General features: G+C 43.4%; 1 protein-coding gene across 2 annotated transcripts in view; it reads right to left on the bottom strand.

Moving 5' to 3' along the window:
- Positions 1-4,498: 4,498 nt before the first annotated feature.
- The window catches only part of LOC147011197 (uncharacterized), an 80,115-nt gene continuing 57,113 nt past the window's right edge, over positions 4,499-27,500 (bottom strand). Inside the window, exons 8-12 of one of the 2 annotated variants that reach the window (XM_085859063.1) lie at positions 13,817-16,764; positions 12,808-12,874; positions 10,483-10,632; positions 9,037-10,336; positions 4,499-7,907 (exon numbers count right to left, since the gene is read on the bottom strand). The gene's annotated coding sequence lies outside the window, so the exon portion shown is untranslated. Of the gene's footprint in view, positions 7,908-9,036; positions 10,633-12,807; positions 12,875-13,816; positions 16,765-27,500 lie in introns of both variants that reach the window. The other variant, XM_085859062.1, reaches the window with a different exon arrangement.

The raw sequence follows: 27,500 nt of genomic DNA, 5'->3' as shown, positions 1-27,500 counted from the left end.
TGTTTAAGTGTCTCTGAAGCTTTGACGGTTTAAGCGCCTCGTTTGACAGGATTTCAGCACATTCAACACACTGTGCTTTTGGCTCAACATCACTGTCTGCCATCGTGAATCCATAATTAATGTAATCGGGGTCATATTTCCTCACCACAACCTTTCAAGATTTTTCCGTAGCAGATTTGTCTTCTCCATCACACTTTCGTTTCAAAAATCGATCCATTTTCGGTTCAAGAAATTATCCGCGAAAGTTGAAAAGTTTACAAAAATTTCAAGTTCGTGAATGCATGAACTAAGTAAAATACCCCCAAGCGGGAGTGCCGGTCATCTCTGCCAGAGGTCGAAAGTAACTCTGTGCCAGACTGGAATAGGGGCAGTTCATCAAGTACGTACGCTCTACTTCCGGGTTTCAAAACCACCCACCCCCCTCTGTATACAGGGCTAGTGACCACCCACCCACCCCCCTCTGTATACAGGCTAGTGACCACCCACCCACCCCCATATGTGTCTCATATCACATCACAATACTTGAAGATTACAACGAACTGTAGATTTATCTCAAATGCATCAGTAATTATTAACTACGGTAATACAGTAATATGGAACAATTATTGATGTCCACGGATTCAACATCACGTCGAAAATGTTCCTGTGAACGGGGATATTTTTCCCCCTCGCAATGACGACAGGCTCACCTTCATCTTCTGAAACGCTTTCATGTAGTCCGACACCACTTTCATAAAGTATGTATGCAGCCGTCGTACCACCCACCCACCCCTGTACGCAGCCCGTACGCGGGCTTTAAACCACCCACCCGCTCATACATCGCTAATCGCTTGCAAAGCCAGCAGTTCCTTATGAATCGATGTTTGTAAGCCATGACAATACAGTCCCTAGCGGTGTAATTTACCTTTTTCTTTATATATCACAGCACGTCATTTATGAAAATAAAAGTACAAATTGACATTCAAGACAATGTTAATGTCATAAATGAAAGTAAGTGTGCATATAAACTTGTGTTCCATTGTTTTAGTTAAATCTGACAAAAGCTTCAAATGTAATATTTGTCTCGGAGAGTTCCGGTTCTTAAGTTAATACTTTTATTTTTGTACGTACTTTATGAACGGCCCATACGGGGAATCAGAACGAAGTTTGAAGGGCTATAAAATCGGAACAAGAGCAAATTTCAAAAAAATGGCTCGTGTTGTTCTAGATAATAGTCCGTAGTATCTGAATCACTCATAACATTTGATCTCTCTTGATAAATGAGGGAGGAGATACGATTTGAAATCGACGATTTTCACAACTTTGACAGCCTCGTGACGTTGACCTCGACCTTGGACGACCTTGAAAGTTGTATCGTTGTGCATGTCTCATCCACCTCTATCCATTCCACTATTGGTTATTTGTCTCCACTCGGTTTGATTGTGGACGGACGGACAGACGGACTTCGAGACTGGGGTTATTAGGTCATCTCTAATGAGATGATAGAGATGACCTAACAAGGCACGTACATGCATACACACACATCGCATAAATGCACACGTACACAACACACACGGATATAGTACATTCACATGACAGTTACATGTAGATCGAATATGCGTATTAAAACCACCACTGCATAAACATGACGTACGTAAGCACAAAATGACTTGATCTATCTCTCTCTCTCGCGCGCTCGCTCGACGGTTTCGGAAAGACGCAAGTACAAACAGACCTAGCTGAATTCCAGCTGTGTCGTGTAAGTCTTACACTGTAAGTAAGATCAGATCCTTTTTATGTACTTCTCTTCTTTTCTTTTTTGCCGACCTCGCGGCCCACCGGTTGAGAAGCACGGACTTAGAGGACCGTGGTCACCAATATTTCGAAGGCGTGAGGTAGGGTCCACTTGTCTTATTCCAATTTACCTGAGTACTCTCGCCGTCCAACTACCGGGGAAACCACACCCTCAGCCGACTTTGTCCGAATCGAGTCGCCATCACCGACTCGGATCGGGCGTAACCGAGCGGAAGTTACCAAAGCCGCGCCGGACCAAATGACAACTTACCGGCCCAAACGGCTTCACTAATTCTCAAGTCCGAACCATGCTCGGTCAATCATAGAAAGTGCAGAAACGAACTGGAAGATTTAAACAATTTCTTTATTCACAGAAAATAAAAGACAAGAGAAGCGAGACTTGAAGCGAATATATAAGCAGGGAATATTTACAATGATGCAAATAAAAACACTTCAGCAATTCCGACTTAAAAGACGGGCCCAACACACTCAGAACAAAAGAAAGATCAGAGGAAAAGAGTACCTGCCGTCGCAGGGAAGCGTGCTCGGAAATGCGTCACCTGGTGGCTAATGGTCATCGGGGCATGGTCCGGGAGCTCGTACCAGGCTCGTGGTTCGGGACGGAACCCGCGTGGCGACTCGTCGGGGACTCAAACTCTGATCCGTCCATGTGCAGCCACCGACAAGGGCAAAACAACCACGGCTCCTTTCGTCCACTCCACTCCTGTCCACAGAACTCTTGTCCACTAAACTCTTCGCGACAACGACACACGACACACGACCTTCCGTCCGCCCCGCTCCCGTTTTTCCACCACTCTTCTGGCACTGCTCGGGGGCGATGTCTCCTCCCACAAGGGGCGGGGCCTTGGCGAGAATCATCTCGCTGTCCGTCCCTCATTGGCCCACGGCCGCACCCTTCTGAGGCGGAGCCGTAGCCCCTGCTCGGAAGCCCCGAATACTCCTTGTGGCCACGTGGGCTCGCTCGCGCAGAGAGTAACAGGATCTGCCCTGAGAAAATCGTCGGACCAGAGGAGTTCGTCTGTGGGGATGGAGCGTGATGGGCTGGTTGGGTCCGCAGATGGGATGTAGATGGTTGATGGAATAACCTAACTAAAGACGTCACAACACACGTTTTCGAGTCTCCCGCAAGACAAAAAGGAAAGGAACCGATCTCACATGTACTTACCGGAATAACTGACTTTGGGACCTGAATGTTGAGTGCGCATGGTTTCCAGATTCGTAACAATATGCACTGTATCCAACCCCAAGCATGACAACACTTCTGAAAAATTAATTCATTTTTATGTTTTATTTGTTCTATGTTATATTTATGCATTGTTTGCTGCTTTTTTTCCACATCCTCAATCCCTGACCCATCCTCACTCCGCCCTGCTGTCTCGCTCCCTCTCCCTCCTTTCCACCTTTTCTTAACCGCCCCCCCCCCCAACCCCTTAATGTTCCCTCAGTGAACCGACAGGTTGTATTGACTCATTCGATTATATATATATATATATATATATATATATATATATATATATATATATATATATATATATATATATATATATATATATATTTATCTATATAGTTGTGTTTTTTCCTCAAGGTTGCCGTTTCAGCCAAAGTTGTTCATCAGTGGTTGAGAAGTTTGTAACATTCACCAGCAAATACGAGAAGACAGGACTCCCGGCTTAATATCTGCCTGAAAGAAGGATGATGATGACACATCAGCCTGACCACTGCCTGCACCCCTCGCCAGCCTCAACCTTCCTGCACCCCACACCAGCCTCACCCCTGCCCACACAACACGCCAGCATCACCCTTGCCCGCACCAGCCTCCCAACTGCATGCACCCCCATGCCCACCACGCAACTGCCCGCACCCCGTGTCATCCTCATCCTCATGCCTGCCCGCACCCTGTGCATCATCCTCATGTCTGCCTGCACTCTGCACCAGCCTCACCACTCCCCACACCCCTTGCCAACCTCAACCTTCCTGCCCCCCACACCAGCCTCACCCATGCCCACACCGCATGCCATCCTCACCCCTGCTCATATCTCGCACCAGCCTCACACCTGCATGCACCCCCCATGCCTGCCACCCCACTGCCCGCACCCCACGCCAGCCTCACCACCCCCTGCACCCCAATGCCTGCCATACAACTGCCCGCACCCCGTGTCATCCTCATCCCTGCCTGCACCGTGCATCATCCTCATGCCTGGCCGTACCCCGTGTCATCCTCATGCCTGCCCGCACCGTGCATCGTCCTCATGCCAGCCCGCACTCCGTGTCATCCTCATCCCTGCCCGCACCCTGTGCATCATCCTCATGTCTGCCGCACTCTGCGCCAGCCTCACCACTCCCCACACCAGCCTCAACCTTACTGCCCCCCACACCAGCCTCACCCATGCCCACAACGCACGCCATCCTCACCCCTGCTCATATCTCGCACCAGCCTCACACCTGCATGCACCCCCATGCCTGCCACCCCACTGCCCACACCCCACACCAGCCTCACCACCCCCTGCCTGCCTCATGCCCGTGACGTCGCACCCAGAAGTAGACCACAAGATCCGTCTTGTGTATGGGTTATATCCCATTACGATTCAACTCAAACGGCAAATAATTTTCATATTTTCCACAAATATGCCGAGTCGATCCGTAATTGGTGCTGAAATGGTGATACGAAGCGAGCAGTTTTCATGCCACAACAATGGCCAAAACAGCCTCATTTTGCCAGAAATTGGACAAGGTTTGTCATAAATACCTGAGTGTGGATCGGGTCGACAAAATACAAGAACACATGAAAATAATTAATTATCTATTATCAACACAAACCTCTACAAATCAAATGAACCACCATCTCTTTGTAAGTGAAGAGAAAGCATGGACATCATCCACTGCTCCAAGAGGATTTGACCCTCCTCCCTCCTTCAGAATCCCCCATTCACTGAGGAGGGTAATTGACACCTCACGGACATGATGGTGGGGCACAGCATGGACACAAATGACATCCAGGAAAAGTATGAAACGGGATGATCCCATAACACACAAGACACCTGGTCATTCTGTGACGGTGGGACAAAGCATTCGTCGCCCATTTTGTTCGTGGTGTCGGCTGTCGGGCAATGATGAGCATTTCGGCTCGAGTATTATATAAACCGATGTATCAATGAATGCAAAATCCTTGACTGATAAACCATTAATATAACGGAAATTAAAACCTTCCAGTGCTGAAGTAATCATGTGACCAGCGTTTTCATCTTCAATAACACTTCCGCCTCTTCCTCTGAATCATTCGCACAAGGTTCGATACGACACGGCCCAACAATCCACCCAAAATCATTTTCATTATTAATTGTCTCCACAAGTTTCTTCAAAATCCCACGAATCAGTATCTGTATCCGAGCTTGACATGCAGTATGTTTTTTGATGTAACCCATAGTTCAGATCAATATGGCTTCAAGGTGTGATGTCACTGGCGATATTGAAAATCCACTCTCGGGCGTTTTCTCGACATTTTGTGATTGAAGGGTAAAAAACAAATTGATTTTTTTTTTTTGCCAAAGTAGACCGTGATGAATGATTCACAATGGTTTTTCAGAAAAAAAAAAATGTATTTGGGTTCCCCTAAATGGTAAGTTTCCCATTTAGAATGATTTTCATTTTTGTTTGACTGCCATAAAGGCATGCAGAGGAAAAAAATAATAAGGCAGATAAGCTAATTAAATTAATTTACTCCTGTGTTCGCATGTGCAATAGGGATGAGATTCCGTACAATTTGTCTAATTCAGTGTTCAAAATATAACATTAAATAGCTGTAATCCCAGGGGGCCAGTGCCAGTTGTTCACCCTTGTCCAACCAATTGTCCAGCACACTACCTACTCCTTATATCATACAGTATGCACTATCAGAGCAGTTTGGTATCGAGTGTGTTATGTTCTCATCGAAACCCATTTACCCCATCTCATGCTCCATATTGCCTGAACTCCAGATTGGCTCCCAAACCCGCTGGTCTCTCGATCTGAAACATCTCATCTTCCACATCCATCAGTCAATCAACTTTTAATGTAGTTTTCCATTTAATGCTGTAATTGGACATGATGCAGAACTGTGGCAACGTGCTCCTCTGAGAAATTACTCATTTTCATGGGGAACGTTTCACTAACATGATGTGTTTTCCTCACTGGGAACATTTAGCTAACATGATGTGTTCTCAATGTCATGAATAGTTAGCTAACATGACGATGTATTATCCTCGTCAAGAATGTTTCGCCAACAGGATGTATTATCATGAGGAATGTTTAGCGAACATGATGTGTTATCCTCATCAAGAATGTTGAGCTAACATGATGTGTTATCCTCGTTGGGAACATTTAGCGAACAAGATGTGTTATCATCGTCAGGAACGTTTAGATAACACGTTCTGTCATCGTCGGGAATATTTAGCTCACATGATGTGTTATCATCTTCGGGAATGTTTCACTAAGAGAATGGGGTAAGAGAGGGACTGAAGGAGAGAGAAGGTGGGAAGGAGGGGTGAAAGAGGGAGGGAGGCAGAGAGGAGCGTGCGGGAGGAAAGAGAAAGAGAGAGACGGGTGGAAGACAGCGAATAAGACCAAGGCTTACCTTGCCGTGTTTAACCCCCCGGGGATCTTTGACTGGTCGAGGGTTAAACATAACCATCACCGCCGCGCCTCAACACAAAGTGCCATTTCCTGTGTGTTTTGTATTTTACGGCGATGGCCCCGCTTCACACAGGGGCAGCAAAGGTTTCATCGGCTTGAATTGTGTCCTCCTGAACCAGATAGTACAGACAACCAACTGAAGTACAACACATTGATTGGGAGATCGCAAGTACGTGAGGGTGGAATGCCGTCATTGTTGTTGTGCTTGCTTCTAATCTTGCTTTTTGTTGTTGAGAAGTTTCAGTTGCTTTGGATTTTTGTTATTCGCTCCTTATCATCTTTGTGTACTTCTATCTGCCTCTCCTTCTTCCTTTGTTCTTTGTCATCATCTTTTCCTTGTTCTTCTATCTTCCTCCTTCTTCTGTCTTCATCCTTCTTCTGTCTTCATCCTTCTTCTGTCTTCATCCTTCTTCTGTCTTCATCCTTCTGTCTTCCACCTTCTTCTGTCTTCCTCCTGTTTTCTTCCTTCTTCTGTCTTCCTGCTTCTTCTATCTTCCTGCTTCTTCTATCTTCCTGCTTCTTCTATCTTCCTCCTTCTTCTGCCTGCCTTTGCCTTTCTTCTCTTTCCTCTTTCTGTCTTTCTTCTTTCTTTGTTTTTCATTTTTCAGCACTGAGGATTTCACATCACATTTTATCAGTGTTTGACTTTTTTTTAAACCCTTGGAGAGCTTCAGGAAACTCAATGTTGCATGTTTTTTTCATGTGGAGCCAAGATGAAAAGGTTTTTGCCATTGCCAACTCTGGAACAACCAACATAGTTGGCCATGAGAAAAGCATGGGCTTTGCAGGGTGAGGCGAACAACTTTGAGTGATTGTCCTTGTACCTTGTTGATACTCATGGTAAAAATGAGGTGGACAGGGAACTGGAGCATTCGAAATTGAAATGGCAAATCAGATGGGATGACTGCAATGTGTGGAATGAAGACATCCTGTCCTGCGACATGGCCATTCATGATTGTGGCTTCAATGACATGTGGCATAAGCTTCTTGACAGCCAAACGTGTTCCATTTAAGAGTTGGTGGGACCAGATTCCAGAGAAGTATGATGGGTGCACCAATCTTGCGCTCCAGATTGTGAGGAGGTACACCTGGTGTTTCCAGAGAGTTAAGAAATTCTGTGCGGTAGTGGACTGCTTCATTTGTGTCTGGTACAGTGTCAACCGACATGTACATTTGCATAGTGTTAGGTAACTGTGTAAGAAGGCCTCTGTTTGTGGAATTGGCTGCATCATTTTTCGGTGCCAAGATGGCTCTTTGGCATCGCTACTTGTGGTCATGGAAGTTACATTTAATATTTGGAAATACTGCATCTTGTAGTTGTTGAAATGTTGCAACTGTTTTCCCAATGTTGTTCATCAAGATAGTTCCATCTTGATTTTCTGATTCCATGGCTCCATTTCCCAGTTTGAGCAGGCTTGCAACAAACTCCACAGCAGATGAATCACCTGTTAGAAGCAATCACATGTTGGTAATTAGGCTGAGTCACTGAATGATGTTCCAAATGTAAGAGTAGTTAGGTCAAGAACCTCAATTCTGTGACCATTCTCTGGCGAGCAAGGTTTCATGATTGATTTGACTTCTATTGACCTTTTATAAAAAATGTATCCCCCATGTCCCTCCAAAAAATCCCGGCATTTTTTGCCAGAGGCCCAAATCCAAGATGGCTGGCAGCGCCATCTTGAAAAATTAAGTTTTGAACCAGAGCACCTTCGTGGGGTGGCTTAGCTCCAAAAAACAGGTCGATTGTGCACTTTCCTTTAAAAGCATGAAACTTGGCACATGGTTAGAGTAACACCATACAATGATTTTTAGTCCAGGGGCCACCGGAAATTGCACCCCGTATGGCGGCTATCTTGGATTTCAAAATGGCCACCACTGTGGACCTGTTTTGTTAAATATCTCCAAAACAAGTACAGATATCGAGACAGTTGAAATGCCTATAACTACGTTTTAAGGCTCTAGGAATGCAATGGTGACATTAAATGTTTGAAAATTGTGGCTGCCATCTTGAAATCCCGCCAGCCCCAGCTATTTTGCTCTAAAGGTCTATGCTCACATTTCAGAGACAAATAAATTTTTGATGCTTTAAAATATTGATAAAACTATGAAACTGGTAGTAATTATGCATCTACTCATTTCAGGGACATCATCCATTGTTATGGTGACTGCACAAGTGATCAACCCTACATAGGCCCGTTCATCTGCAACTGGAGATGGCAAAGCGCATCAAACTTGTGGATCCATCTAAGCCAGATGCTGAAATGGGTCGAGTTACTCAGTGGGAACTCTGCATTCTTTGTCAACAGAACACCACTGAAAAGGTTCAGTTTGCCAGGTAACGAAAAGGTGAACAAGGTGAAGCAACACTTGCAGGGTACAAAGCATTGGCTGATAATCTCCTCGAGTTTAATAACCTCGGTCTGCTGCTTAGAACGATAAACATTGACACATTGGACGTAGGTCATGGTGTCGAGGCAGCTTTCATTGCTCATAATGCACGTTGGCATAGGTCATACAGGCTTACGTACAACAATACAAAACTTGAGCGTGCAAGGAAGCGTTCTAAAGATATACCGGCTGATGATGCAGGTGAAGGTACATCTGGTGTTTCTAAATGCACTCGGTCAAGTTCTGCATCATCAATTTCTCAAAATCTCTGCTTTTTCTGTGGGCGGTAATCTAGAAAAGAGAAACTTCATGAGGTTTCTACTTTCAAAACAGACAAACGTGTTTGAGAGTGTGCTGCAATTCTAGAAGACGATGACTTGCTGAGACGTCTCAGTGGCGGAGATATGGTTGCTCTTTAAGCCCCTGTCTTGAGTTCTTGAGTTCAAGCCCCTGTCCCTCCATTGAATTAGCACCAGGTAGGGTTGACTCAGCCAATCATCCTTTCAAGGTCAGCAAAATGAGTACCAGCATGCTGGTAGCAGGGATATTCCATCAGCTGCACAGCTGCACCCCCAGAAAGTGATGCAGCCAAGCAGCCACAGGCTACATACAAATAATTAAAATGGTGGGAAACAAAATGTGAACTGTTCAGCCTGGTGGAGCCTGTATGCACTCTATCGAGTGCCGTTCTAGTTCAGTTTGGATGCAGCTTGTTGACCCCAATATGTCATTCTCCCCTTCCCTCGATCTCACTCTCACTTCTATTCTGCTGTTGGTGTTTCCCCCTTGCCATTTTGTTCCTTTCCATTCCGCTCTCGCTCTTCCACGAACCTCTATCTTGTACGTATATGTCAAAAAAGTTTTTTTTATTTGCCTTTTGGGAGATTTGGCCATGAGTTTTTTTTTATTCCCCTCCAAAATTGGTGGTCCAGACCCCCAGGACCCCCCTTGCACAGGTAGGGTGATTCATCAATGTGTGTGCCATCCTCAGATGGATGTCAAACTGGGAGTCCGATCTGCCAGCATTAGTTGGTGGACATTAAAGCCTTTTGCAAAGAGTAGGCGAGCTATCGCTGGCACCATGAACAAATTCCAAATTCCTGTGCTGACTTGCTGAGTGGGAGTGGTGAACCACCCAGGATTGTAATTCGAGCCATGAAACGGCTTCAGCAGAACCGATGCTCTGAATTAGGCAGAATACGTGATGACACACAGCACATCCATTTTGATTCCCACTAAACTATGTTGTGCTGTTATTCAAATGCAGAAACTGTCATTTTAATAGATTTCCCACGTGCTCCACCACGCATGCACACACATGCACACACCTCGGCTTCGGGTACTTTGTCAACTTCCTCAGCTTGGTGCTCTTTGTTACTCTCACGGAGGATGGCTCCCTTTTGCCAATTCCATCCTGCGGTGTGACTCCTTCCTTTCGTGAACTGATGGGATCAAGCTTCAGTGGGATGGTGTGTGGCGATGACGACTGGTGGCAGCAGCACCCACACATGCACATGAATCGTGATTATCGCACACAGGTAGACATGTATATCTGCAAGGTCCTCAAAATAAATGAATAAATAAATAAATATAATAAATATAAACAAATGCCACTGCTTCTGGGATACTCACTGCCAACGATAGGAGCAGCGGCGGCTTGTCCACGGCAAGGTCTTCGGAAAGAGAGGAGTTTCCATTTGTGGGAGAATTACATGCTCAGTCGGTGGGTCGTCCAAATAGTGGAGCACTGGTACGGTTCAGCAGAGGACCTGGGTTTGATTCCTGGTTTGGGCACATAGATTTCCCACAAAACATACATTCAAAATACAGTATTTTAATTTCAGTTTATAAAGAAAACATCCTTGGTAAAGACAGCCAGAAGACCGATAGACACAACGTTGACATCAGATTAGCAACAAAGAATCATGTTAAAACAAATATAAAAACACGAAGATCACAAGCTGAATTAAAACACATTTCAAACAAATATTATATATGTACTTGGTGTTTTCACCAACATCACAGAATTAAGCATTTCGGTCAAAAAAGGAATATTGTCAAATTTTTATACCTTTGTGTTTCACTGAGGGAGGTCGAGATGTTGAGCATTTCTGAGATGAATATGATATCAGACACAGAATGACGGGTGGAAGGAAGAATGCCACGGTGATAAACAGGCTTTGGAAGTCAGAGAATATAGCTCAGAGAAAATTGAAATCATGCTCAGAGAACTTGCCAAAACCAGCAGGAAGTGTGGGCTGAAGATGAACAGGTGAATAATCATAGCAATGTACCCCCTTGTACCTCATGGAGAAATCAAAAGAAGAAGACGACGTCGTGCAGAGCACGATACTTGCAAAATACAAAAAACAAATTTGACCTAAAAAATAAATGGTGATTGAATTCAATGACCAAATATGCAACTCCTCTTTAAATTTCAAATCAATCGGATGAAAATTGACAATTTTAGAAATTCATCCTATATTGTCCTTTTGGCCAATCTTGACCTTTTGGCCTATGTTGACCTCAAAAATAATTTGTGGTTAAATTCAGTCACCTGAAATATAAATCTTCAAATTTCAAGTCAATCGGATGAAAATTGTGGATTTTAGAAACCTCACCTGAGTTGTTGACCTTTGGCCTATTTTTACGTTTTAACCTAAAAAATAAAACAACAACAAGCTTCTTCCTTATGACAAACTCTACCATGTGGTAAAGTTTCATGAAAATCAGTTTAAAATTGTGACCTTTAGGCGATAAACAAACAGAAAGAATAATGAAAAATCACTCCATGAGTGACAACTTGGCAAAACAGCACAAAGTAGAATGGCACTTGGTATAGCGCATACCTCTCCCAGGTAGAACAGTTTACTTTTTGTATCCCCCTGATGGGCTGGATCCAAACCAAAATCTAATCCGCTTGTTCTTGTCACCTATTCAACTCATCCAGCTTGTTTTGTCATAACTTGTCCACAACTTTTTGAGATATGATGATACATTTAGCTTTTGGCCCAATCTATGAATTTTAGAAATCAGGTCTGTGTTGACCTTTTGACCTTAAAATTTATTGGTCGTTGACTTCAGCGACCAGACATGAGAATGCTCTTCAAATTTCAAGTCAATCGGATGAAAATTGAGGATTTCAGAAAATTTGGCCCAAATTGGCCTTTTGGCCTACGTTTACCACAAAATTAATAGGTGGTTGAATTTGGCGACCTGACATGTAAATGGTCTTCAAATTTCAAGTCAATCGGATGAAAATTGAGGATTTTAGAAAATTTGGCCCAATTTGACATTTTGGCCGAAGTTGATCTCAAAATGAATAGGAGGTTGAATTCAGCAACTCATATGCAAATGCTCTTCAAATTTCAAGTTAATTGGATTAAAATTGAGGATTTTAGAAATTACACCTATGTTGACCTTTTGGTCTATGTTGACCTTTTAGCCTATGTTTATCTCAAAATTAATAGGTGGTTGAATTTGGCGACCTGACATGTAAATGGTCTTCAAGTTTCAAGTCAATCAGATGAAATTGAAGATTTTAGAAAATTGGGCTCAAATTGGCCTATTGTCCTATGTAGACCTTTTCGGTCGACCGAATTTTAAGAAACTTCAATGCAGAACCGTCGCAGGGTCGGTGGTATTAATCTCTGAAAATTTCAGAATGATCGTTTGAGCAGTTTGGACTGGAGGCAAGTGGACAGACAAACAAATAAACAAACAAACGGAGGCGATCAACATCCTTGTCCAAATTTTTGGGTTTTTTGCCAAGTAACAAAATCGACTGAACAAGAAACTTGAAGAATCTTCAATTTTGCAAGTAATAAATGGAAACCAAAGAGAAGAAGTCGAAGAATACACATCCCCAGGGCAAAGCTTAACCTCAAGGAAAATAATCAACAAGAATCAAACTTGGATGGAGACAATATGGAAAACTCAGTGACATCATGAGCTTACCAATATGTCCGAAAAGGGAAGTTTTCAATCAGTGTATTATTCCAACGATCAATTATGGGGCAGAGACCTGAGTGTTAACAACAAAAATGGAGAAAAAGTTAACAGCAGCACAATACAACCCAATAAGGAACATAATATGTTGTGTAACATGCAAAGATAGAAAGATAAATCAATGGGTCAGAGAACAAACCAAAACTCAGGATATCTTAGAAATAATCAAACATAGGAAATGAAAATTGGCCCAACACGTTAGCGGGTCGGATAGCAGGTGGGCAACAACAGTAACAACATGGAGACCGATGAATGGCAACAGAAACAGGGGAAGGCCACAACAAAGATTGAGGTATGAAAGACAAATATTGGGGAAGAGTGAATTGGAACAACAAAGCAAGAGACAGAGCAACATGGCTTCAACATGCTGAGGCTTTTGTACAGTAGTAGATCTAAAATAGCTGATGATGATAATGACACGCATGTTATACATGATATATTACATACACACACTGATGAGCGATTATACACATTCCTGTGATAGTCCATTTGCCGTTATTATGTGCTCCATTGTCAACCTTGTTGATGTGGAAAGTGTATGGTTTTATGATTGTTTTGGACTAACATGGGTCCATTAATAAAATTCAGGTTGGTTGCCGGGGTGGCGACCTTGGGGAAGTCCTGTAATTTGCATAAATTCAAGATGGCCACTACAGGTCAGACGATGGGGCTAAGTTTTTAATCGGTCAACATATAATCCTGTGTAATACCTCTTTTCCATATGATTTTGACATGAGGAATTCAATTTTGGGGTTATTTTTTACGTTTTAGGAATAAATAGAGGTTCACATGAAATGTCCATGACTATTTTCTGCTGAAAATTATGCAACACCAATGCAAAAGTGAAGTCATGAATGGTTTACAACAGTATGTTGATAATCAGAAGGCATACACATTGTCATGTCATCATATTGGACATCTTAGGAACAGAGGACATAGAGCCGAGTGGACAACTTACGTATTGTTCATTCCCATTCATTGTACTCGTTCCCTTCCGTATCCTCGTCTCTTTCCAGTTCTGCTTCGACACTCCCTTCTTCCACTTCACTTTCACTGTCCTCTACAGTCTTGTGTGGGTTGAAGCACTTGTCACTGCAACCACAAGTGCAGTATAGCGTGCAGGAGATCTTTGCATGGTGACAATGGCAACTTGCAGTACTGCAGGCCTTCCCCTCTGCTTTGCATCCACACCACACAACATCCATGAGGTCCAAAGGGGCTGGTGGAGTAGCAGAAGTTGCTGGCACTGGGATTCCATCTCTGATGTCCCATCCATATTTTGTAATGTCAAGTTCAGATGGGGCCTGCTGATCAGCTGATTTTGCAAGTACTGTCTGTAGATGTGCACGCAAAATATGTAGGAAGAGATTGATCTCAGTTGGAGGTCATGCCATGAGCTTGAGGGGCTTGCCAGACTTCCTTCTGTACATGTAGTACCTCATCTCACTCATCGTGGTACCTTCTGGCTGACCATACAGGGCACAGAAGAATGTCCGCCCTGCTTCCATGAGCTGTTCATGGCTTGCGTTCAGCTCGCCAAGTGCGGAGTACAAACCAGGGAAATTGCCAGCTCTCAGTGTCTTCAGGGCTGACACTTTGCCCTTGCCGTATGGGTATGACGTGGTGTCTGAGCCAGTGATGTAGTGCATTCCCAAAAGCTGCAGACACTTGGGGCCAAGCTGGTCACAGGTGGTGTTGATATCCCAAATTGCTCCATCCCACCTTTCCATCTGCACTGTGGCCTGGATGTTGCGCTGGTAAACCCAGTAAACCATGAATACAAAAACATCAGTGTCATCAGAGAGGATACGTATCACTCTTGCATTACATTCAGCAGCCATGAGCAGGTGTGAGATCATTGTAATGTCTGCTTCATCATGGTTTAACGCATTCTACTCAATCGCATGAATTGGTGGAGAAGCTGAGCATTGTCGCTGAGAAAATGAGCAGTGGATTTCCTGAATCTCAGGACCTCATATGACATTGTGAACCCATGTTCATGAAGGAGCTTTAGAACATCAGAACTGCCATGGCGGTGCAGTAGTTTGACAGCCAGTTCTAATGTTGTCTGATTTCTGGTACCTGTAACATGACTGAATTGACTGGCTCAGGCTTAGTGATTTCTTGGTCATTTCACCACCAGACACTAAGTCTGAAATCAACCTCAGTAAAGTTGGGCTTGTTGCCTTGATTGTGTTGGCTTGTGTAAATTCTGAGAGGTCATAATTGGCACTGTTGTACTTGACTGAGCGTGCCTCCTTCTTGATCTGCCTTACCACAGAATCAATACTCCTCTCATCTGCATCATCCACTTTAACCATTTTCAGAATGGTTAGCAATGGGCTCACGAAAACCAACAATGGTAGCACATCCATCTACCCGAACTAACATAACGTCCTTACTCATGCAGTCTGTTAGTTTGCTCAACATATCACGTCGAGTGAGTTTGCCACCAAGATCACAGTTCAGGGAATGCAGTTCAACGCTATTCCACATCTTTGACCTGTCACAATTCATGCGCTCTATGACGTTCTTTAGGGCACTTTCTTCTGCAACACCAGTTGGCAAATCAGCATATTTAGGGACTGTAATGAAACTGTTATAACAGCGTACATGGTATTTGCACTCAGCCGCAGGGAGATCAACCAAATATCCAATATGTAACTTGACCGTTCTGGCTACTTCATCATTACGTTGCTCAGCAGCATTAATGATGGCATCTTTCATAGTTGGGATGGGATTACCTTCCTTGTCAAAACGTTCTTTAGTCATGCACTGACGAACACGATCCCATCTTTCTGGACGTTTGTCATCAACAGGTAAACATTCTTTGCCACAAAAAATGCAGTCACGTTTGTAAACAAACACACCACTGTCTGTTGCCTGTGTGCGAGATGTTGTTGTCACTGTAACACAATCATCTTCAGCTTTTCTTTTCTGTGATTTACGAAGTCTCTCAATTTTTTGTTTTGATGTGCAAGTACAGTAGCATCCTTTGTGACATTCTATGCGAACAGCATCACCACCACCATCAACAATGTCCTGTAGTTTTTCACCTAGCTCTTCATCTCCACGGACTTTGGCACAGGAGATCAATGTCTTGATCCCTTGATCAGCGAATTTCTTCAATTCCCCTCCACCATGACACACGGGAAGAATGCACCTTGATTCAGCCATATCTGTAAAAACAAAACAATGAATTAGTAACTCGCATTAATGTCGTATGTGAGCGTCCAGTTGTCAGAATAGTGACCTTGTTGTCATTCAAAATGTATCTCACACGGCAAACAATTGCCAGGAACTCGAACATTGACCTCAAATTTACTTCTAATCAAAAAATAAGGTGAAATATCGATTCCTCGTGATAAAATTATATGGAAAAGATGTCTCATGTGTAATTTTAAGTTCATTACCTAAAAAGTTATATTTTCAGCCCGGTCGATGATGGCCATCTTGTATTTGCGCAAAAATAACAGATTTCCCCATCGTTGCCATCCGGGCAACCAAGCTTAATTTTGTCTATGCGTGCCTGTGAACAAAAAACCACCATAAAACCATACACTTTTGAGGACAACAAGGTTACTTCTCTGGCAAATGGACTATTAGCACACACATCAGATTTGGTTCATTCATGACGCTTGACTCTCCATTAACACAATGGAGCATTTTTACTCCCCTTGTATTTACCATTTCAATCTTAAATACTTATCTTGCACTTTTTATATCCACAGATAGAATTTCATCAACAGCTTGGGAAATCGAGGCGTTGTACAGACCAACAGACCCTCTGTCGTGAAATACACAATTAGGTGTCATATTCATGAACATGACTACAGCAGGACAGCCAGCTTCAGGATTCTGTTATTGGGTCGTATGCCCCATGATGCAACACATCCTGTCAGAGCACTGCATCACAACAGTATTTTAGTCAAATACAAAAGGCGTTTCAAAAGTTGTAACATCTGGGCATTCACAGGAATTCTAGAATCGACTTTTCTTATTTCATTTATTTGATCATTATTAATTTGCTTGTTATCTAATATTCATTTCATTAACCTGGCATTGCATGTTGTTTTAGACCTTTGATAATAATCCAGAGGTTCGTCATCATCATCGTTTTATGACCGTTTCCATGCTTGCATGTGTAAGCCGTGGTTCACCGAATGGCTGATTTCCAGGCTGCACGATCCCTTGTTCGCCCTCTTGTTCGGCCTTTAACTCGAAGATCATCTCTCAGCAACACATCCCTTGTTTTTCCTCGGACGGCCTCGACCTCTCCTTCCATCCACATTCATATTTATACACCTCCTCACACAACTACCCAACCACATCCTTTCCACATGTCCAACCCATCTCAACCGACCTCCACGCATAACCTCACTGATGCTTTCTGCACCTAACCTATTTGTTCATTCCACATTTGATTTCCTATCCTTCAGTGTCACATCACACATCCACCTCACTATTCTCACTTCATTTTGTTCACACCTCCGTTCATCCTCCTTTTTTATCACCCATGTTTCACTACCATAAAACATCATGCTTCCAACGCAAGCTGCATGAAGTTTTCCCTTTAATTGGAGAGAGGTCCCTCTTGATGTCAATCGGGGTAACAACTTCCTTAACTTCCTCCAGCCACTTCTAATTGTTGCATTCTCTGCTGCCTCCACACCACCACCTGCACTAATCATATCACCAAGGCAACATAATTTATCGACACGTTCCAGAGAGATATCTCCATCAACTAACTTTTCTGCTCTAACTGGGTTAACTTGTTTACCTGCGCAAACAGCACATTTGAAGTCAGGTGCCACCTGCACTCTAACCCTGATGCCACTACACCTATTGTACACACAGCAGTTGCAGGATTAACACAATGTTGAATTGCTACCTTCACCTTTTCTTCAGACAGCACAGGGCCACCTCCCTCTTTTTCCACACTTCCTTCTCCCACACCACTAATCAGTACTTTCGTTTTCCCTTTATTCACTTTCAGTCCTCTGGCCTCCATACCCTCCTCCATCCTGCATATTTACCCATTACCTCTTCCACACTGTCAGCTATCAGCACCAAGTCATCAGCATACAGGAGCTCCCAAGGTGAGCCTCCTCTAAAATCCTGTGATATATCCTCAAGAACCATGATGAACAGGATTGGGCTCAAGACTGACCCTGATGAAAACCCACTTTCACTTCAAAATCCTCACTCTGCACTTCATTTACCCTCACAGAGGTTTTTGGGCCATCATACATTGCCATGACTACCCCAACGAACCAATCCTCCACACGCTACTTTCTCATGGACCATTGCACCATTTCCCGAGGCACCCGATCGAACGTCTTCTCCAAATCCACAAATATAAAGTGCAGTTGTCTCTTCTTCCCCAGGTATTTTTCCTGTAATCGCCAACCCATAAAAAATTGTGCCCCTTGATTGTGCCCCTTCCTGGCATGAAACCAAATTTCATTTCATGTATATTAACACTCTCTCTTATCAATTTATCCATGACTCTCTCAACCACTTTCATTCCATGGTCCAACAACTTCAGACCCCTATAATTGCTCTAAACAAAGGCATCCCCCTTCCCTTCATAAATATTCACCATTACACTGTTCTACCAGCCATCTGGGATACATGTTTCCCTTATAATTGCATTTATCAATTTAGTGATTAAATTCACTCCAATATCACCAGATGCCTTCAGCATCTCTGCAACAATACCAGTGTTGCTCACGCTTTATTATCCTTCATTTCATCGATGGCTTTCTTCACCCATTCATTCTTCATCTCAGGTGATGGGCCCTGCACCGGCTCGAATGCCTCCAGAATATCTCTGTTCCAAGGGAACTCCTCATTTAGCAGGTCAGGTCAGGTCAGGTCAGGTATGGGAGCATGTGCCAGAACAACGCGTCGCTGCGTCCACTTTCCACCGGTACTCCAGGGGCCTCCGTCTGGCCATCCCCCAGGCAGATGCCAAGCCCATCCCCATCTCCTTGAGATGATGGTAAACCTGCTGCAACCACGAGGCACGTGGTCGGCCCACTGGCCTCCTCCACTCTTGAGACTCCCTCGCTGAGAGAATCTGGTGAGCAGGATCAGCATCAGGAAAACGAGCCACATGTCCATACAGCCGCAACTGACGCTCACGGACTATGTAGGTAACAAATCTCATCCGAGTCTCTCTCAGCAACCGCTCGTTGGACACAAAATCCGACCAGCGATCGCCAAGGATTCTCCGAAGAGACCTGGTACCAAAGGAATTAAGCCTCCGTCTCAGATCCTTGGTCAGAGTCCAAGTCTCGCATCCATAGAGCAAGACTGGAAGTACCAAGGACCTGAAGACTCGGAATTTCGTCCTCCCGCACAGATACCGGCAGCGCCACACCCCATGATCCAGTGAATCCATGACTCCCCAGGCCCGACCCAGACATCTATTGACCTCTGACTCACAGCCAGCAGAGACATGAATATCACTGCCAAGGTAAGTGAATCTCTCCACGACCTCAACATCCTCACCACAAGCAGACACAGACAGGACAGCAGCATCCAAGATGTCACCAAAAACCTGGATCTTAGTTTTGAGCCAAGAAACCCGTAATCCCAGTGGCTCCGACTCCTCATTCAGCACCTCGAGGGCCCCCAAAAGGATATCTAAAGTCTCCGCAAAGATGACTGCATCATCTGCAAAAGCAAGGTCCGAGATCTTGACATTCCCAAACGATGCACCGCAACTTGATCTCTCCGACATCCTAAAATCCAGTCCATACAAGTGCTGAAAAGTGTGGGGGCCAGTACACACCCCTGACGAACTCCAGTAACAACTGGAAATAAGTCAGACATGGTACCACCACACTTCACAGCACTCTCAGTACCAGAGTAGAGTTCAGACATCAGATCGATCAGTTTTGGTGGCACCGCACAAAGACCAAGAATCCTCCAGAGGACATCCCGATTCACTGAATCGAACGCTTTACAGAGATCACCAGAGGCTGCAAGCAGCCCCTGCCGAAACTCTCGTCTGCGTTCGGTGAGGACACGAAGAGCAAGGATACGGTCAATCATTGACCTCTTTGGTGTAAAGCCTGACTGCTCTGGACGCTGGTGCTCAAGCAGATGGTGGCGAACCCTATCAAGAATTATCCGAGCAAAGACCTTGCCCGGCACTGAGAGCAGCGTCACCCCTCGGTAGTTCTTGCAGTCTTGGCGATCACCCTTCCCATTCCAGAGAGGAACAACAAGGCCCCTCTTCCAATCAGTTGGGATGATGCCTGTGTTCCAGGCAGAACACAAAACTGCATGTAACGACATGAGTGCAGCATTTCCACCAGCCTTGAGAAGTTCAGCATGGATCCTACATATCCCTGGAGCTTTGCCCCATTTCAACTGGTTCACCGCAGCCCGTGTTTCCACAAGCGATGGTGGACCACAGTTGATTTGAGGGTCAGCAACAGGGATTGTAACACCCTTGACGTCCAACTCGACAGCTGGGGATCAGCCTGGTACAACCACTCAAAGTAACCGGCCCAGCAGGCCTTCACTTCAGACTCCTCTGTCAAGAGCCTACCACTCTCTGCTCTAACTGCAGTGCTCCGAGGGATGGGCTTGGATGAACGCAATGCGCGAATTCCCCTGTAAGCGGGACGAGAATCACCTTTCCACAGGTGATGCTCTACCCCCTCACAGATTACTCGCACATAGGCCTCCTTGTCCACCCTCAGTGCACGTACAGTTTTACTCCTCAGCTCCCTGAACAGCTCAGTTCTGCCATTCAGCCTGGCCCTGCGACTCTGGTCAATGGTATCCAGTGTCCCTTGAGAGACAAAATTCTTCTTTGCCCTGCGGTGAGTTCCAAGACATCCACCGGCAACATCAAGGACGGTGGTCTTGAAGGCACTCCACAACTTTTCAGGACCCCCAAAGCACCCAGACCCCCCAAGTGTCCACTCAGCCTGTTCGCAAACTCCTCAGCTACTCTCTCATCCCTGAGCTTGCCAACATCCAGCCTAGGCTGGGATGGTACCATTCTCCAGGATTTAAGGTGCAGCTTTAGAGTTGCTTCAACAAGCCTGTGGTCAGTATTGAGGAACTGAGCACTTCGGTGGACCCTGCAGTTCTGGATCATCCTCCAACGACCGTCAATGAGGACATGGTCAATCTCCTTTGCCACACCGCCAGCGTTGGAATACCAAGTCCAGCGATGAGCTTGTGGGCGCTGAAACCATGAACATGAACATTTAGCAGGTGCTCATCAGAACTCCTTCAAGCATTTCTAATCTCCAAATGATCAAACAGTACATTTCCCATGTCATCCTTCACACATTCTTCTCCTATGAGATCCTTATTTTGACCGATCATTTGCTCTGCTATCTGAAATATCTCTCTTCTACTGTCTGCATTATTTATCACATCTGAAAGTGAATCGTGTACTCATGCCTTGTAAATTACCCTTCTTACCCTATGTTTAGCCACTAAGTATTCCTCCTTACCACCTCCCTTTTTCCAAATCCTAAACAATTTTCTTTTTTCTTGAATTGCCATATCCACCTCATTATTACATCACCATGTAGCCTCATGTCGTGCTGGGCCCTTCGACCAGCCACGTCTTTTCAGTAGCTCGCAGCAGTCCATCATTTAAAGAGTTCCAACAACTCTTTACATCCTCTCATACTATAAGGTTTCCAAGATTCATTTCCATAAGTTCCCGACAGAAATGTTCCTTTACATTCTGATCTCTTAGTTTCTCTACTCTTCTCCTTGGGATGTTATTGGTTCACGAGTAAGTGACCACAATATTCATTATTGGTGTGTGTCTGTTGGGTAGTCGATCCAGTCGAAAAAAATTAATTTTTTTTTTGAAAAAATTTTGAAATTCGTTCTACCCTTATTATCAGTTTTTCCGTCGATATGTTTGTCTGTCTGTCTGCTGTTGGGTCCAGTGCTCCGTTAATACAATGGTGATTTCTATGAAACTTTGTTGGTAGGTTCATACCATGACCTGGTTGTGTGCAAATGAGAACCGTTGCTATGGACACCACCGTTGCCTAGCAACGGGACTTTGAAATTTTTGAAAAATCATAAAAAATTCATTTTTTCGAAAATCAAAAATCGGGCCACGAGCGACTGTGGGCAGTACATTCAGCCATATTGTCAAAAATTTCCAGCCGGATCCTATGAAAAATGTCAGAGAAGATAGACTTTGAATGAACCCTGGTCGAAAACAATAAAAAAACAAAGTTCGTTATATCTCAGAGACTATGAGTCAGATATACATGAAACTGGTATGGTAGGTTCATGGTATGTCCTAGTTATGTGTGAGAAAGAACCTTTGCCATGGACCCCTCCGTTGCCTAACAACGGCCGAAAAACCTCGAAATGTGGGGGTATTTTAACGAAAAAACAATCTGCAGCATTAACCCTTGAAGCTGGAATCATGAATTTTATTGTGCTTAATCCTCAGGTCATTCCCCCATCGAAAGGGCCCATCGCGTCAGGTTCTATTGGGTAGGCGACTACCCATGTCCGCCTAACAGCTTGTCTGTCTGTCTGTCTGTCTGTCTGTCCCGAGCATAGCTCCATGGGTTTTGATCCGATACTGATGAAATTTTGGTGGGAGGTTTATATCATGATCTAGTTGTGTTTTCCTGAGAATGGGTGTGGTGCGCCCATTATGGGCGGAGCCACGCCCAAAAAACGTGTTTTTAGGGGTAACCGATTGTAATTTACATCCGAGGAGGTTTGTCGAATCTGGCAGGGGGTTTGGTATTTGGTTAGCTCAATGGCACCTGCATAGCCCCACGGAGGTCGATTTTTCATTTTCGTCCCAAAGTCAAGGTCACAAGGTCACGAACATAGAAAATGGCGAATTTTGACATAAAAATCATATGACCGCCCAAACTTTGAGAGCTAATATGACAATATTTTTTATGCATAATCTTGGTCATTCCCCACCTCAAGTCTTGAAATCATTTTGCTCTATCTCGAATACCTTGCCAGTGGCGCCCCCTTCAAGTTTGTTTTTACGCTGATTTGATCAACGTATGGATAATCCGAGGAGTGCGAAATGCCATATAGCCTATATGACGTTATATTGTTCCTGGAATGTTCCAGCGGAAGTTTTGCACCAAAGGTCATAATCCTTGAGCTTTGACCTTTGAAGTTCACAAAGGTCAAATTTTCAAAGTTGAGGGAATCGAACCGGGTTTTTGACCTTCTTCGACGAATTAACTCCAATAAGCTATAGCACGTATCCTGTTTCCTTATTTTAATGTCCACAACATTGTTTTGTGACCTTTAAAGGTTATGCAAAGGTCAAATTTTGAAAATTGTTGAACGAAACCGGGTTTTCGACATTTTGCAGCTAATAACCTGTCACTCGTACCACATCATGTTGATCATTTTCATAACTTGGTCAAAAATTATCACATTGTCTCATCCTTCACTTCTGAAACAATCTACATCGTCAAATACCGCTCGTGAACCATTGCCGTCTCCAGACTTGTCTAATATTCAATTCATTAACCTGGCATTGCATGTTGTTTTCCCTTGTTTTTGTTACCATTTCAATCTTAAATATATTTGAAAAGACTGGTAAAATTTACATGTTACTAAAATCAAGAATTGAGGCTTCGTGTCCACTTCAAATAAATCCAATTATTTGTGGTGATCGTGTTTGGCGTGGTTGCGCCTTCATATTCTACAGAATCCCAATGGGTGACTGAGTCTACAGTAGGCAGCGTATGAGGACAATTGAGTCGCTTGAAGATGACCCGAGGTCAGGATAACCAGCAGATGTGATGACCCACAAACTGTTTCCGGGGTCGAGGCATTCATCAAGAAGGACCTCCGTGTGAAAGTCACAAGAATTTCCACAGAGGTTGGAAATTCTGAAGGTAGCATTTTCATCTTCATCCACAAACGCTCAGGCATGTACATGGTATCGGCAAAATAAACCTGAGCACTCATGATTGACAGCAACGACTGGCATCATGTCATGTGTTTTGCGAATTGTTCAACGCATGCCTTGCCAACATCATTGCTTACCTGGTAACCGGTGATGAAATGTGGATTCACTACTGGGATGTGGAAAACCAAATTTGACTCCATCCAATAGAAGCACGAGTGGTCACCATCACTCAATAAATAATTTTACATCCCACTCTTCAGCTGGTTGAGATTGTGCTCAGATGGGAAATTCAAACACATCGAGTTGAAAATTAAATCATAGTCAAATTTAGCAATTCTCTGTGTGTTTGTTGTTGGTTGTTATCTCATTATGCGGGTTCCAGAAGGTGGAACGGAGTCCTCCCAGGTCTCCTCCTATTCCCTCCTTCCACTCCCTCGGGTACTCTGCTGGTGTTTATAAAAACTCGACCCACCCACGTCTGGGTGGGTTGAGTTTGTGAATAACTTGCTGAAAAATGTACAGTCTGTGTTTTTTAATAAAACTACGTATAGATGTTTGTGAATTTGTGGTGTGTGCTAAAAAGGTTTGAGATGGTCTAAAGGGTACATTCCAATTGTAGTTCACGTATAATCTGGGAAAATGCACATATTTAAAGTTGTGGAGGCATTTCATGTTTACGGCTGGCAAACAAATTTTTAAGATGTATTTATAGGTTCTAAATCAATCTAGAGGGTTTGCCCGGCTGTATTTTCAACGATTAACCCATAAACTTGACAAATCCAAGATGGCCGCCATCGCTTATAGAAAATACCTAAATTATTGCATCTCTGGAACTACTTGACCAATATCAATGATGTTGGTCTATATTACTATTAGGGTTTTCACACATGCTTGATCATTTGGAATAAGTTTTAAGTTGATTGTCGGTCAAGGTCATATTTTGACCTCTTGGTGCAGAAATAAGCATATCTCAGCAGGTAGACTAGGTCAATTTTCAGAAAATGTTAATGGTGGAGGCATATTCATGTTTACAGCTGACAAACAACTTTTTTTAGATGTATTTATATGTTGAAAATCGAACTAGGAGGTTTGCCCAGCTGCATTTTCAATGGTTAACCCATAAACTTGATAAATAAAAAATGGCCGTCACCAATACACGAAAAATTCATTTTTTTCATATCTTTGGTGCCAAACATGGTAATAACATAAATAAAACATCTGTTTGTATCTTTTTAGGGACAAGGAATCCATTGAGACCATTATTTAGACCCCAATATGTTAAGAAATCAAGATGGCCACCACATTAGGGCAAATTTTATCACTGGCTGACTTTAAATGAGTGACAACTTTATCATAATATCATGGTTCAGATGTGGGATATACTGACTTTAAATGAATACAGCTATAGTTATATTTTGTCATTGATCAATGTGGAAGAGGGGTACAGTTACCAAATGAGTTTCATAATGAATGGGAAATCATAACTGAATTTTTGCATATCAATAAAGCAGAAACGGCTGGCAAGACTGTTAATTTATAAACTGCTTAAATCGAATATCAACAAATGCATGACACATATCTTATAATGTTCATTAAAGCCTGTTACAAGCTGTAATTCTTCAAAACATGCACCACATTAAACACAGAATCCAGCATGGAGGAAGTCAACTCCAAAATGAGGTTCTCTTTAGTGTGTCTTGCAAACATGACATGAGACAGTGAAAATAACGATCATGACAACTCCCTTTTCCTTTACAAAATAACTAGATATAACATCAACATTCTAAATCATGTACTTTATGATCTACTGAGAATGATCATGTGCCTGTATAATGGTATTCTTAAAATTTCAGTGCCTTTAGCAACTCAATGTTCAATTGTCCTTGTCATATTTTAGAATAGACCTTTGATCCGATATGTGAATATAAACTTGAAAATTGAAGTTAAACACAGACTAGACAGGTGAAAAGATTTAACTGATAACATTGATTAAAACTGAAAGTGTTCTGGTTTATTATATAATTATTACTTGATCAGATGCCTAATAAGAGTGTGGTAAGAGGTTACCAGCACTTGACCAACCGGTGGAGCATGGTCCTCAGCACCAGCTCTTCTGATCAAACTATATGCTTTTCCAGATGGTGGCATTGATTCTGGTTGGATTGTAATGGATTTTGGTTTGGCTATCAAACATTACAGAAATATAAGTATCTAACATCACAAAATATAAACTTTTATATGTCCACAATTATATTGTAATGTTACATTACTACGTGTGTGTGGAGGACTTAGTTTATGTACCATCAGGTAGAATGTTCCGACATTCATCGGCATGCTTGTGGCATTTGCAAGCTTCAATGCATGGTAAGCGCATTTTCCTGCAACAGAGCTTACTCAGGCATCCCTTGGTGCATCCACATGACATGATCTCTGAGCATGCTTTTTGAATAGGTGGTAGAGAGAGAAGTCTTGGTACTAACTGACCATCCTTGCAATCCCAACCCATATCTGTGACCGTGGGAAGAACTGGAGACGGCATGAGGGTTTGATTCCAGACACTGGCTTGGTAATGGCTTCGCATGATGTGAAATCATGTCGCATTAGATGTTGGAGGTAGAGCTTCTTGCACTTGTCCTATGCAGGACAGTTTAACTCGTGCCTTGTCACATGTGTCTGCCTCGGGTACTCCATATAGCTGACAGATGAACTTCTCTGCTGATTTTGAGATTTCTTCAGTTAAGTGGCCCTTTCCCAGATGGCTCAAGTTGCTGTGGTGATGCTGGAAGACATGCCAGGCTGTCTTCTTGCTGTGACCACTGAGTTGGGAAACACTGTCACATCCAGTGATTGCATGGAAAGCTAGCATTGATGCTACTTGGTCGATAGGTACCTGACGATGAATATCATGTACTGGGATATATTTCGGATGTTTTGATGTGCCAGCTTTCATCAGCAGAGTCGTACATCCCATTTTGTCATAGTGAGCGAGCAGCAACACAAGGACATCTGTCACATACTGATACAACCATTGACTCCATATGAGCATGGATACAGTGCAAAATTAAGCATGTATCAGCTTCCTCATGGTTGGCCTCAAGCGTAGACAAGTCTAGTGTTGGGTCTAATGACTTGACGATTGTAGCTTCAGTGAATCCACCAGCAACAACCTGACATATTGAGGTCTAAATAATGGTCTCAATGGATTCATTGTACCTAAAAACATACAAACAGATGTTTTATTTATGTTCTTACCATGTTTGGCACCAAAGAAATGACAAAAATGAATTTTTCATGTTTTGGTGGTGGCCATTTTGGAGTTATCACGTTTATGGGTTAACCATTGAAAATACAGCAGGGCAAACCTCCTAGATCAATTTTGATATTATAAATACATCTCAAAAAAAAAGTTTGCCACCTGAAACATGAAATGCCTCCACCATTAACATTTTCTGAAAATTGACCAAGTCTACCTCGTGAGATATGCCTATTTCTGCACCAATAGGTCAAAATATGACCTTGACCTTTGTCCCAATGCATGACCTTGACCTACAATCAACTTAAAACTTATTCCAACTGATCAAGCATATGTGAAATCCTTAATATAGACATCAACATCATTGATATTGGTCAAGTAGTTCGAGAGATACAATAATTTAGGTATTTTCTATAAGCGATGGTGGCCATCTTGGATTTGTCAAGTTTACGGATGAATCGTTGAAAATACAGCCGGGCAAACCCT

The sequence above is a fragment of the Eptatretus burgeri genome, chromosome 16 (assembly GCF_056783735.1).
Source record: "Eptatretus burgeri isolate ZD-2024b chromosome 16, Ebu_testis_v1, whole genome shotgun sequence".
In the NCBI taxonomy this organism is placed as follows: Eukaryota; Metazoa; Chordata; class Myxini; order Myxiniformes; family Myxinidae; genus Eptatretus; species Eptatretus burgeri.
The sequence above is the reverse complement of the archived record's forward strand: the minus strand, read 5'-3'. Positions and strand labels throughout refer to the sequence as shown.